Consider the following 14,853-nt stretch of genomic DNA (forward strand, 5'->3'; position numbering starts at 1 on the left):
CTGCCAGAAGTTTCTCATACATTATCTTTAAACAAATCCCTGAATAATGCCAGAAAGTATGTTACTTTATGTACTTTCCAATACTTACTCCAAATTTTTATTTGCATATCAAAAATTGTATCCAAACTGATTTTGAAGCTGCAGTTAAAATAAAAGTATAATAAAACATTATTCTAATAAGCTATTCCAAAAATTAGCCTTTAAATAGAATTAGCCCCCACATGCCCATCTCCCAACCTCAACAATTTTGCCAATTTTGTTGTACGTATTCTCCCATTTTTAAATTGATACACAATAAGTGGACATATTTATGGGGTACATGCTTACAATGTGTAATGATTAAATCAGGGTAAATGAGACATCTATCACTCAAATATTTACCATTTCTTTGTGTCAAGAATATTCCAAATCTTCTAGCTATTTTGAAATATACAATAAATTATTGGTAACTATAGGGTTATTGTGCTACTAGTACTAGAATTTATTTATTCTAACTGTATTTTTGTGCCCTTTAACCAACCTCTTTTCATCTCCTCCTCCACTTAATTTTAAATTAAAATATTTGAAAGAAAATATTCAGACGTTATGTTACCTTACTTATAAATGGTTCAGTAGGTAATATGGTTAGGCTTTTGTCCCCACCTAAATTTATCTTGAATTATAATCCTCATAACCCCTATAGTCCTTATGGGTCAAGAAAGAGACCAGGTGGAGGTAATTGGATCATGGGGCCAGTTTCCCCCATGCTGTCCTTGTGATAGTGTGTTCTCAGGAGATTTGATGGTTTTACAAGTCTTTGTTAGGTCCTCCTGCGTTCATTTGCCTTCCTGAGGCTTTGCGGAGAAGATGCCTTGCTTCCCCTTCTCCTTCTGCCATGATTGTAAGTTTCCTGAGGCTTCTCCAGCCATGCTGAGCTGTGAGTCAATTAAACCTCTTTCCATTATACATTATTCAGTCTCGGTCAGTTCTTTACAGCAGTATAAAAACAAACTAATACAGTAGACATTATTAATTAATAAAGACTTTCATTTTTAGCCTAGCTACCATTCAGTTATCTCACTATATATAATAAAAATAATTATTTTCATCCACCACTGCTTTGATGTTGAAAAAATATTAAATCTTCAGAAACATTACAAAAAGAGTACAAAAATACCTGCATACCTTCTCTTTACTTAGATCTGACATTTGTTAAAATTTGGCTATATTTACCCTTTCTCTCTCTTTTTCTCTCTTGCTCAGGTGAATGTACTTGGACACATTCTCTCTTGTGCTCATTTTATTTTTGAAACCATTTGACTGTCTGATCTTTGACAACCCTGACAAAAATAAGCAATGGGGAAAGGATTCCCTATTCAATAAATGGTGCTGGGAGAACTGACTATCCATAGGTAGAAGATTGAAACTGGACCCCTCCCTTACACCATATACAAAAATTAACTCAACATGGATTAAAGACTTAAATATAAAATCGTAAACTATAAAAACGCTGGAAGACAACGTAGAGAATACCATTCAGGACATATGCACAGGCAAAAATTTCATGACAAAGATGCCAAAAGCAATTGCAACAAAAGCAAAAATTGACAAATGGGATCTAATTAAACTGAAGAGTTCTGCACAGCAAAATAAACTATCAACAGAGTAAACAGGCAACCTACACAATGGGAGAATATTTTTGCAAACTATGCATCTGAGAAAGGTGTAATATCCAGGATCTGTAAGGAACTTAAACAAATTCACAAGAAAAATACCAATTTCATTAAAAGGTGGACAAAGGACATTAATGGACACTTTTGAAAAGAAGACATAAATGCAGTTAACAATCACATGAAAAAAAGCTCAACATCACTGATCATCAGAGAAATGTTAATCAAAACTGTAAGATACCATCTCATACCAGTCAGAATGGCTATATTATTAATTATGGCTATTTTTTAAAAAAGAAACAAGTAAAAAAAAATAACATATGCTGGTGAGGTTGTGGAGAAAAAGGAATGGGAGTTATACACAATTGGTGGGAGTGTAACTTAATTCAACCATCATGGTAGACAGTGTGGCAATTCCTCAAAGACCTAAAAACAGAAATACTATTTGACCCAGAAATCCCATTATTGGGTATATACCCAAAGAAATATAAATTGTCTACTATAAAGACACATGCACACATATCACATATGTTCATTGCAGCACTATTCACAATAGCAAAGACATGGAGTCAACTTAAATGCCCATCAATGTTAGACTGGATAAAGAAAATGTGGTACATATACACCATGGAATACTATCCAGCCACTAATAAAAGAATGAGATTATGTCCTTTGCAGGGACATGGATAGAGCTGGAGGTCATTATGCTTACCACACTAACACAGGAACAGAAAGCCAAATACCATAGGTTCTCACTTATAAATGAGAGCTAAATGATGAGAACATATGGACATATAAAATACACACTGGGGTCTACTTGAGGATGGAGGGTGGGAGGAGGGAGAGGATCAGAAAAAACTAATTGGTACTAGGCTTAATACTTGGATGATTAAATAATCTAAACAACAAACCCCCATAACACAAGTTTATCTATGTAACAAACCTGCACATGTACCCCTGACTTTAAAAGTTAAAAAAAATGAGAATTACTTTCAGATACCATACTTCATGCCTGAATACTTAAGTCTGTATCTCCAAAGAACCAGGCATTATCTTACATAATCATAATAAAATGATCACACTCAAAAAAATTAACATTGATACGATACAGGTGACTAATATGCAGCCCATATTCAGTGTCCCTCAATTGTCTCAACACTGTCCTTGATAGCTATTTATTTCCTTCTCAATCCAAAAGCCAATCAAGGATTATACTTTGCACTTAGTGTCCTTTATTCTAGAACAATTTCCAAGACTTTCTTTACCCCTCTCTCTCTCCCTCTTTCTATTCTTCCTCCTTCTTTCCTTTCTTCTTTCCCTCCTTCCTTCCTTCCTTCTTCCTACCTTCCTTCTTCCTTCCTTCCATCTTTCATGTTACCCATGTTTTAAAATAGTCCAAGCCAACTGTTTTACAAAACAGTACTCTATTTGCGTTTGTCTGATTGTTGCTGAGTGATTAGATTTTGTTTAACATTTTTTTTTTTGCATGGATGTAACACATTAAGAGAAACATGATGTGAATTTGTTCAATTATTGATGATATTATGTTTGCTCATCTGGTGAACTCCGTGTCCACCAGATTTTTCATTGTAAAGGCATCTTTTTCCCATTGTAATTGATAAATTATGTGGAGTGAAGCTTCAAGAATATGTGACTATGTGCCGGGTGCAGTGGCTCACGCCTGTAATCCAAGCACTTTGGGAGGCCGAGGCAGGTGGATCACAAGGTCAAGAGATCGAGACCATCCTGGCCAACATGGTGAAACCCCATCTTTACTAAAAAATACAAAAATTAGCTGGGTGTGGTGGCATGTGCCTGTAGTCCCAGCTACTAGGGAGGCTGAGGCAGGAGAATTGCTTGAACCCAGGAGGTGGAGTTTGCAGTGAGCCGAGATGGTGCCACTGCACTGCAGCCTGGCACCTGGCAACAGAGCAACACTCTGTCTCAAAAAAAAAAAAAAAAAAGAATATGTGACTATCCCGTTCTCAAAACATTTTCCATGAATGACAACTATGCATTTTATCTTATATCCAATTTTTATTCAAAACTTTACCTTTATCTCATAAATATCTTGAGTTGTTTGTTTGCATTACGATCCAAAGTTTAAATACTTTATTTCATTAAAACGTTTATTGGTACATATTTGTACACTTTTAGTGGGTACATGTGATATTTCATTACATGCATAGGATGTGTAATGGTCAAGTAGGGTACTCAGAGTATCCATCATCTCAAGTGTTTATTGTTTTTGTGTGTTGGAACATTTCCAGGTGTTGAAAATCCTCTTTTCTATCTGTTTTGAAATATACAATAAGTTACTGTTAAGTATAGTCACCTTACTCTGCTATGAAACTTTAAAACATATTTCTTCTAGATAATCATGTTTGTACCCACTAATCAAACTCTTCGTCCTCACCACACCCCACATACCTTTACCCACTTACCAGTCTCTGGTGATGATCATTCTACTCTTTCCTTCCATGAGTCCAATTTTTTAGCTCCCACATATGAATGAGAACATGTGATATTGTCCTTCTGTGCCTGGCTTATTTCACTTAACATAATGACCCCCAGTTCCATCCATGTTGTTGCAAATGATAAAATTTCTTTTTTCTTTTCCTTTTAGATTCCAGGGGTACATGTGCAAGTTTGTTGCATGGTTATATTGCATCATGCTGAGGTTTGGGATACAACCCATCACCCAGATACTGAGCATAGTAGCCAATAGATAGCTTTTCAACTCTGCCCCCTCCCTTTCTCTATCCTTTTGTATCACCAGTATCAATTGCTCTCATCTTTATATCCATGGTACCCAATATTTAGCTCCCATTTATAAGTGAGAACATGTGATATTTGGTTTTCCATTTCTCTGTTAATTCATTTAGGATAATGGCCTCCAGCTACATCCACGCTGCTGCAAAGGACATGATTTTATTCTTTTTTATGTCTATGCAGTATTCATGGTGTATATTTACCATGTTTTCTTTATCCAATTCACCATTGATGGACACCTGGGTTTATTGCATGTCTGTGCTATTGTTAATAGTGTTTCAATAAACATACATGTGTCTTTTTGGTAGAATAATTTATTTTCCTCTGGGTATATACTCAGTAATGGGATTGTTGGGTCAAATTATGGTTCTATTTTTAGTTATTTGAAAACTTTCACACTGCTTTCCACAGTGGTTAATTTAAATTCCCACCAATGGTGCAAAAGTATTCCCTTTACTCTACAGCCTCACTAACATCTATTATTCTTTGACTTTTTAATAATAACACTTCTGAATGGCATGAGATAGTATCTCATCATGGTTTTGATTTGCATTTCTCTGATGATTAGTGATAATGCGCATTATTTCATGTTTGCTGGCCATTTGTATGTCTTCTTTTTGGAAATGTTGGTTCATGTCCTTTGCCCACTTTTTGATGGGGTTGATTTTTGTTTGTTGAATTGTTTATGTTTTTTATAGATTCTGGATATTAGACCTTTGTTGGATACATAGTTTGCAAATATTTTCTCCCATTCTTAGGTTGTCTATTTACTCTGTTAATGGTTTCTTTGCTATGCAGAAGCTCTCTAGTTTAATTAGGTCTGACTTAGTAATTTTCTTACTGCAATTGCTTTTAAGGACCAGCCATGAAATCTTTGCCAAGACAGATGTTGAGAAGGATATTTCTCAGGTTTTCTTCTAGAATTTTTATAGTTTGAGGTCTTACATTTAAGCCTTTAATACATCTTCAGTTAATTTTTGTATATAGTGACAGGATGGGGTCCAGTTTCATTCTTCTGCTTATGGCTATGGCATATGGTTAGCCAGCTATCCCAGCACCATTTATTAAATATAGAGTCCTTTCCCCGTTTTTAATTTTTGTTTTCTCAAAGATCAGATGGTTGTGGCTATGTGGCTTTATTTCTGGGTTTTCTCTTCTGTTTCGTTGGCGTCTGTGTTGTTTTTGTACTAGTACCGTGCTGTTTTGGTTGCTGCAGCTTAGTAACAGTTCGAAGCCAGTAATGGGATGCCTCTGACTTTGTTCTTCTTGCTTAGAATTGCTTTGGATATTTGGGCTCTTCCTTGGTCCCATATGAAATTTAGAATTGCTTTTTCTAAATCTGTGAAAGATTATGCTGGTAATTTGATAAGAATTGCTTTGGGTAGTATGGCCATTTTAATGATACTGATTTTTCCAATCCATGGACATGGAATGCTTATGTCAACAAAAGACCCACAACTCCCAGGGACCCACTAGTACTCTGAGCTTAGTGGAGTCAGAGTGGTTTGTGGGGTATATCTGCAGGTGTTTTGGTGATTCAGTGAGTCAAGGGCAGAGGATCCCTGGGCAAGGAAGTGGTGCCATGGATGTACAGCTGGTGTGATGCCCACATCCTGAGTTTTTTTGGTTTTGTTTTGTTTTTGCCCAGCAAACAGCTGTGGGCTTTATCCAGTTTGCACTCTCCTAACTGGGTCTCCCTCTGGTGTCTGCCCCAGGAACAGGCTCTGCCAACTAGTTTTGTCCCAACTCTTCTGTGGTCAGACAACTGGGCTGTTCCAGGTGCTCCAGGCAGGGTGGTTGGAGGGTTTGGGGAAATAGGAGTTTGTGGAAGGGCTGCTTTCCTCCAGTAGAAGCTGAGGCTGGCCAATAGGCTACACTCATCCCAGATCAGGCTTGTGGAGGGAGGAATATCCAGCTCCTCTTCAGGTACACGAACCTGCACTTCATTCTTAGGGAGGGCTCCACTCACTCTCAGAAGAGCTCAGGTCTGCCTGGGCTCAGGCTACAGACCTTAGCTCAATACCCTTGGATGGTATGCTTAAACTCTGCAGCGTTGGAACCAGGCCGGCAGGGCTCCTTGAGGCGGAGCACCAGCTATGCTGGGGGAGACTCCCTGTTCCCAGGCCACCAGCAAAACATGCAGGTCAGACAGTGGAGGCTGTGCTGTGCGCGTCCTTTTGTGGTAGCAACCAGGCAAACATCTTAGGAAGGACCTGCGGAAAGGGTGTCTGTGGATCAGATGATGCCCTGTTATGGTGGTTTCAGGCAGCCCTGCTTTCTTCCCACCTGGCAGTCAGCAGGGGCTACAGTCACTCAGAGCAAGATGGAGAGCCTTAAGAATACCTGCTTATGCTACAGGTGCCCCACAGGTTAAACCTGGGCTCCACACAAGTTTGAGCTCTGACTTCTGCCTTACTCTCCAGGCAGTACCCCTTGCCAATTCAAATGTTTATCAGCGTGTAGGATCTTTTGTAGCTAGGATTCCAGATGTATACAGTGGAGTGTAGGGCTCCAGAGTCCCTTTGCTCACCCCTTTTTTAGGACCTGTTCAGCACTTGGAACCAGTCCTGGTGCTTGGCAACCCTATGCAGGCTTCCCAGCTTCCTTCCTCTTCAACTTCAGTGTCGGCATCACCTCTCTATTGACTTTCAGTGACTTTTGTTTTGTTTGTTTGTTTGTTGTTGCTGTTGTTGTTGTTGTTTTTTTCCAAAAGATCTATTTCAAGTGTGTTGGTTTATTGGATATTTTGGTTTCTCTCAGTGGTAGAGGCATTTCCTGGCTGTGGCTACTTGGCCATCTTGTCCCTCACCTCCAGGATTTCTTTTTTCTTTCTTTTATTTATTTATTTTTTAGACGAAGTCTTGCTCTGTCTCCAGCTGGAGTGTAGTGGTGAGATCTCGGCTCACTGCAGCCTCTGACTCCCTGATTCAAGTGATTCACCTGTCTCAGCCTCCCAAGTAGCTGGGATTACAGATGCCAGCCACCATGCCGAGCTAATTTTGTATTTTAGTGGAGAAGGGGTTTCACCATGTTGCCCAGGATGGTCTTGATCTCCTGACTTCATGATCCGCTCGCCTCAGTCTCTCAAAGTGTTGGGATTACAGGCATGAGCCACCGCGTCGGTCAGGATTTCTTTTTCCTATGGCTGAAAAGTATTCATCTACTACATAGTATATATACCACATTTCCTTTATCTATTTATCTGTTGATAGACACTTAAGTTGATTTTATATCTTGACTATTGTGAATAGTGCTGCAATAAATGTGAGAGGACAGGTATCCCTTTAATATACCGATTTCCTTTTCTTTGGATAAATACCAGTGGTGGGATTACTGGAGCATATGGCAGTGCTATTTTTAGGTTTTTGAGAAATTTCCATACTGTTACCCATAATAGCTGTACTAATTTGCATTCCCAGCTACAGTGTTATAAGCATTTTCCTTTTCTCTGTATGCTCACCAACATCTGTTGGTTTTTGTCTTTTTAATAATAGCTGCTCTTACTGAGGTAAGATTATGTCTCATTGTGGTTTTGATTTGCATTTCCCTGATGATTAGTGCTATTAACATTGTGTGCCATAGGGGTTTGGTGTACACATTATTTTATTACCCAGGTAATAAGCATAGTTCCCGATAGGTAGTTTTTCGATCCTCTCCTTCCTCCCACCTCCCACCCTCAAGCAGGCCCCAGTATCTGACGTTCCCTTCTTTGTGTCCGCATGTTCTCAATATTTAGTTCCCACTTATAAGTATGAATGTGCAATGTTTGGTTTTCTGTTCCTGTATTAGTACACTTAGGATAATGGACTGCAGCTCCATTCATGTTGCTGAAAAGGATATGATCTCGGTTTTTTTTATGGCTGTGTAGTATTCCATGGTATATATATACCATATTCTCTGTATCCAGTCTACTGTTGATGGGCATTTAGGCTGATTTCACATCTTCAATATTATGAATAGTCCTGCAATAAACATGTATGTATATATCTTTATGGTAGAATGATTTGTATTCCTTTGGGTATATACCCAATGCTAGAATGACTGTGTTTGCTCTAGCAAGTTGTATACTTTTGTGTGCTTTCATGATGGTAAATATCCTTTTGCTTCCACCAGTAGAACTCCCTTAAGCATTTTTCCATAGGGCCAAGCTTGTGGTGATGAACTCCCTCAGTTTTTGTTTGTCTGCAAAGTATTTTTTTTTCATTATGAAGGTTAACTTTGTTAGGTGTAATATTTTGGCTAGCAGTTTTTTCAGCACTTTGAATATTTCACCTTCTCTCCTGACCTTAAGATTTCTCCTGAGAAATCTACTGTTAGTCTGATGGTGCTTCCCTTGCAAATGACTAGATATTATCTCTTGCTGTTTTTAGAGCTGTCTTTGACTTTTGACAGTTCAATTATAATGTGTTGTGGAAACCTTTTAAAATTGTACTTATTTGAGGATCTCCGAGTTTCCTCTATCTATCATCTGGGTATCTTAATTTCTTACTAGACCTGAGATGGTTTTAGCTATTAGTTAATTAAATATGTTTCCCATTTCTTTTTTCTTTTTTTTTTTGCTTTCTGAGACACCCAAAAACTTGAACATGTCATCGCTTTATGGTGGCACATATGGTGATGACATGTTCAAGGTCTTTTTTATTCTTTTTAATTTAGTTTTTAAAATTTTTGTGTAACTAGGTTACTTCCAAAGACTTGTCTTCAAGTTCTGAAATTCTTTCATCTGCTTGATTTAGTCTGTTACTGTAGCTTTCATATGTGTTTTGTATTTTATTCAACGAATTCTTTCATTTTAGAATTTGTTTGTTTCTTCTCTATGATAATCTATTTCTTTGGTAAATTTCTCATTTATTTCCTGACTTCTTTTTCTAATTTCTTTATATTGTTTATCTATGTTCATTTTTATCTCACTCAATTTCTTTAACATCATGATTATGAATTCTTTTTCTCTGTCTATCGTAACTTTCTTTTTCATTGGAATCTGTTGCTGGAGAATTATTGTGTTCCTTTGAAGGAATCCTATATGCTTGTTTTTAATTTTTTTCCTGTGTTCTTTTATTTATATTTGTGTGCACCTAGTGTAACAGTTGCTTCTTCCAGTTTTTTGGATTGGCTTTTGTAGGGAAAGTTTTTTTCTTCCTGAAGTGTATCTGTGGTTTTGGTTGGGTAGTGTATTTAGCTTTGATTCTGGGTGTGTGCAGTAGTGGAGTCTTCATATAATTTCTCCAGCTGTAAATAATGTCAATGGTGTTTGTGATTTTCTCAGTGGCTTAAGCTGCAGTAGTTAGTGGTAACAACTTGCAAAGTATTATGGAGATCTAGAGCTTGCTGAAATTCTATTAAAAAATTTTAAAGGCACATATTCATAATGGTACTAAGAACTTTCTGTCACTCAAATGAGGAATATTAATTTTTTTACAATAGTTGTAGACCAAAAACAACATAATTCTATACAGTGCTTATGAGTTCATTGCCTTTGTAGAAAATGCCATCACTTTTAGGCTTTATTCTTCACTAAGTAAGTAATGGGGCAAAATTTTTAGTCAATATTTTCTTACTCATGAGCATCTTACTATAGGTTATAAATATAAAATAAAGAGGAGATTAATGGAAAACATACTTATGTATACAAGTTTAAGATCAAAAACGGGAAGTTCTGAGCAATAACTATCTTTGTGCTATGAAAGTCCTACTTTCCCTGTCTACATGGCATCTGAAAGATAGAGAGAACTTTAAGATCAGTGTAAAAGGAATTCTCCAGTAAAGCAGCAACATAACAACTAAAATTATACTACTTTCGTATATACAGATATAATTCAATGTTTTTTTAATTACAGAATCACTATTTTCAAGGCTAAGGTAGCAAATTCTATTGACCACCCAGCTTTTGCCTGAATAGCTCCAGTGAAAGAATGCATACTTCTGTCTGAAAAAGTCTTCTCTATTGTTAAATACTTATGTCTAAAAGCTATAATTTTTTTCTTATCTTCTCTTAAAACCCATCTCCCTCTAAATTCCATACTTGTTAGACTTACGCTTTCTGTGAAAACTTACCATCCATTTTGTCAACTGTGTAAAAAGCTGTAAATAATTGAAAAGTATGTTCATAGATCCCCTTGTCTTTCTAGACCAGACATTTTCAGAGCCTTGCTCAGAGATTTGTAACAAACAACTCACACATATACACAGTCTATGTTAGTACATAAATCTGTGCGACTAGGGTAAGATGTAATATAGAAAGTTGGGCCCGGGGCAAGATGGAGAATTCATACCTTATCTGAACAGGGTAGGCAGCAGCTCCCAGCTTCAGTCAAATGTTGCCAAGGGGAAAATGTGGACCTCTGATGACAGATCTTTTAATTCTACCACCTCCCACTCCAAAAGCTAGAAATCTCATTTGTATGAGAAATCTCCTGATTTCTAAATATTAGCATCCATTGTAAAATTTGTTCAGTTCAGCACTGTGTGAGCCAAATAAAACACATTCAAATGGTCAGATTCTGCTGTTCAGCTGCCAGTTGTGACTTCTGCTTTAATCAATCTAAAGGTCAAACTCATTCAGACCCCTGGGCATCTTCCTTTGGAAGTCCTGTATTTTACCCATTATATTCTTAAAATATACTGCATGGAGTTGTCATCAGTCATGTTAGCAATATCCTAAGACTGTCGCTACTAATAATTTAATCCAGATTTTATTCTTTCTGTCACCTAATTTTATCATGAGTACCTCATTTCAATGTGGTTAACGAAAATATCCAAATCGTTTTCACATAACTTGCTATGTTTTAAAGAGTTCAAACTCTAAAACATGTTTTAAACTCTTTAAACTGTGTTTTAAACTCTTTAAAACATAGCAAGAGGCTCATTACTGAGCTTCCACAGTTGATTTTCCCCCAGTAATCCAAAATTTACTTGTTTTTGTTATTTTTAAACTTTTGCGTGGCATTTGCATATTTTTAAATAAATATATTTATCTTTGAAGAAATAAGTTTCTAATGAGTGAACTATACATTATTTAATTTTTATGGGTATAACTTACAGAAGAAAGGTTTAGTGGATCACAGCAAAATGACAAATATATATATTACTCAAACATGTCATTGGGAAGAAGCAATGCTTTTCTTTTTCAGCTCTGTAAGGAAGTGGAATGAACAATTTGGTAAGACAGAAACATGTTGTTTAATTTTGCATTTGGCAGGATAGACTGAATCTCAGTCTGATTATCTGATATAAGCTATTATAATATCCATTAAAAAGTCATTCTGCTAATGGCAACAAATGTGCGAATGCTGCTTCTTTTACAAATGATGAAATACTACTATAATAGTTGTTATTATCTCATTAGCTACGATACCAAGCAGTTTTTGTTTTATATATTTTAAGAAATCTGTTGCTAATTTAAGATCACTCTCCCCTGGATGTGAGTAAAAATTCTGAAAAAAATGAATTCTTTTATTTTCTTTTTGATCACAATTAATCAGCCTATTTAAGGTTTTCAATACAAATTGGATTTTTAAGATGAAGTTAATAAAAAATAACATTATACCAAAACATGATTGGCTTCAATACCAATTTCTAACAGATTTTTCAGTAGTGTTTACTTTTTAGTAATATCTACCAATGAGCCCTACATTCTCATCTCATGTTGAAAACTAATTTCATTTTAAGTTTTTATTATTATACATTTGGTCACAGATATTATTGCAAGTTAAAATAGTGATGTTATTTCACCCTCTTCCCCTTTCCCTTGTCTATCTTAAGACTCATTGATGTTTGATATTGGGACTACAGGGGATTGAAATCTGATGATCTGTAATAATGAAATGTATGATAATGAAATTGGACAATTGCAATTCCATTTAGGTTCTGAAGTTTAAATTTTACTTTCATCTCTTGATATATTCTCCTACATATATGGAAATACAACCAAAAAGAAAAGCACATTACCCTGAAAGCAGCATAATCATCAGCTCTAACAACAATTTATTTTTTTAAAAAAGTCACATTGGCTGCTATTTTACTTTTATCTTTCTAAGTGTTCCATGTTTTGGTGAATAAAATACTATGATTATGAAATCATTTTTATGCAAATCTAAATTTCATGTCAATTAGCAGTCAGGTTTGTGAAAGAAAACTGTGGATCTCAAATTGTGTATATAATGTTATAATTGATGTGATATTTATTCATATCACCTTTTCATTGTGTTAGGGTTTTTTTTTAAGTGCTAATAGAAAACTGCACACAGAATGGACTTTGCTAGCACATGACTAGAATGGGGTGTGAGTGTTTGCATTGACAAAGAAGCATATATTACTTCTAAACAGCGATTATTGTCAGTACTTTTGCACAAATATGTTAAAGTACTATGTGGATGATTAGAAGTGAAAACTGTTAAAGGCATAATGAGGCCAAATGACAATTCCAAAGTTACAAGAGTATAGGATACATTCCACAATCTTGATTTCTAAAGGTTAATTTTAAGACAAAAAATCATGTAATTGTTTTATTTAAAATTAAAAACATAGGGAGTAGATTGTCCACTGCTTGAATCAATCAAAGACATTTTTCCTAAAAAGCATGTAATGACCCAGAGAGGAGGAAGCATGAAAAACAGAATATGTTGGTTATTCCAAACATTTGGCTGTGTTGTTATAAAATGACTCAAAAGTTCTGAATGCTTCAGTTTACTTTTAATCAGCAGCATTTCTACAAATTGGTAAGATTTCACAAGTTTCCAAGCATAATGCCCCAGAACTTGAGAAGCTCTGACATTTTTGCACTGCCTGGGTGTGCTTCTAGAAAGAGGAGTAACAGGTGATATGGCCTCCATCAAGTTCTCTGGATATGATCATTAACAGCGAAGGCTTCTGACCTCAGTTGGTCTGAGAACGGCTTGTCATGAGTCCACAATAAGAACAGAAGTCACATGCGAGCATTTAGAAACTTTTGCAGCACTTTGACATTGCTGCTATATCTAAACGTGATTGGTGGAATTGTTTGTCAAATCTAGTTAAAAATAATTGAGTTCATTTTCTTTATATTTTGCTTTACTTTTTCACTTGCTTTTTATAATGCTTTATTTTTATTGCATTCCACAAAGTGTGCAATGGATTACAAATTAAAACAAACATAAGGGATAGTTCTTCATCACAAATAGAATGAGAAGCACTGATCTAAATGCCAACTAGTGAGGGAATTGAGTAGTCTGTTACCATCTATTTAGAACCCATCATGAAAGTGTCATACTTTCAGTGACTACACTGAACTACTAGATGTTTGGCTTCACTACTGCCAACACTATGGTAAAAATGTTAGTTATTAACTTTTTAATTCACCATTTCTTCCTGGTTTATTTCAGGTTGATTATTTTAGGGCAGTGATGGAAAGCACTAAGTGGAGTCTGGAACTAGACTGATGGTGTGTTCAATCCGGTCTCGGTTACTCATTGTGGAGCCTCAACCTTCATGTTTTCTGATGTCCACAGTATCTGCCTCACAGGGTTGCTGTGAGAATCCAGGGAGGTAAGTTATGCAAAGTACCTGGCATAGAGTGGGTGCTCAGTAATGGAGAAGGTTTTGTCTTTTATTTTTTTTCTCCTCTGAACACAACATACAATGGTCAAGGTTTTAAAATACGTTACTGAAACTAGCTCGGATAATCCTGACCAACAGTTTTTACAAATGTTTGCTGATCTCTCGGTAGCATCTTTTAAGAGGAGTACCATATTTTCTTCCTTCTATAAAGCTTTTTATAAGTGCATATTGCTATGCACACACACCAAAGGAAAGATATAAATCTGTTAGATTTTTTCTTCTCTACCTGCTGAGCTCTACTGGAAAGTTATGACAATGGACAAGGGGATAATATCATAAGCCATTATTATTATCTCATCAATGAAATGATTTACAATGATCATGGGGCAAGCTGTGTGCTAATAATGAAGTCATCCCATACAATTTATAAAAGCCACATATGGTGATGCACCACTTCCTACTGTTTTACATCTATTTATAACTCAATTATCTGATGTTATTGTTAAAGAGGTTGTTTTCAGATTGAACAGTAACAGAGCTAAGCTGATGGCAAAAGAAAAAAAGTCTGTGAAAATGAATTTAGTTTACTCTGTTATGTCTCTGTCTGCAGCCCAGTGCCTAAATTTCTATGATTTGAACTAGTAGTATGTGTTTGGTTTACAGATTAAATACAGTATTTACTTTGATTTTCTACTTGCATGTGGAAGGGTTTTTAAATCTGGTGCCATTAGTAACGTGATTGTGTAGTTAGATCCAGTCAAGGAATAAATTAGGCTCATTTAAGATCATTTCTTGTCTGCTTCTAAGATACTGTTTCTGAAATTATCATTATGGTGAGTAATGACCACAACTGTGTTAATGCCCTCAGCAACATACCTCACTTACTTCCTCAGTGACT

This window comes from Aotus nancymaae, unplaced genomic scaffold (genome assembly GCF_030222135.1).
Source record: "Aotus nancymaae isolate 86718 unplaced genomic scaffold, 86718_ANA_hifiasm-v0.15.2.pri h1tg000007l, whole genome shotgun sequence".
NCBI classification, from domain to species: Eukaryota; Metazoa; Chordata; class Mammalia; order Primates; family Aotidae; genus Aotus; species Aotus nancymaae.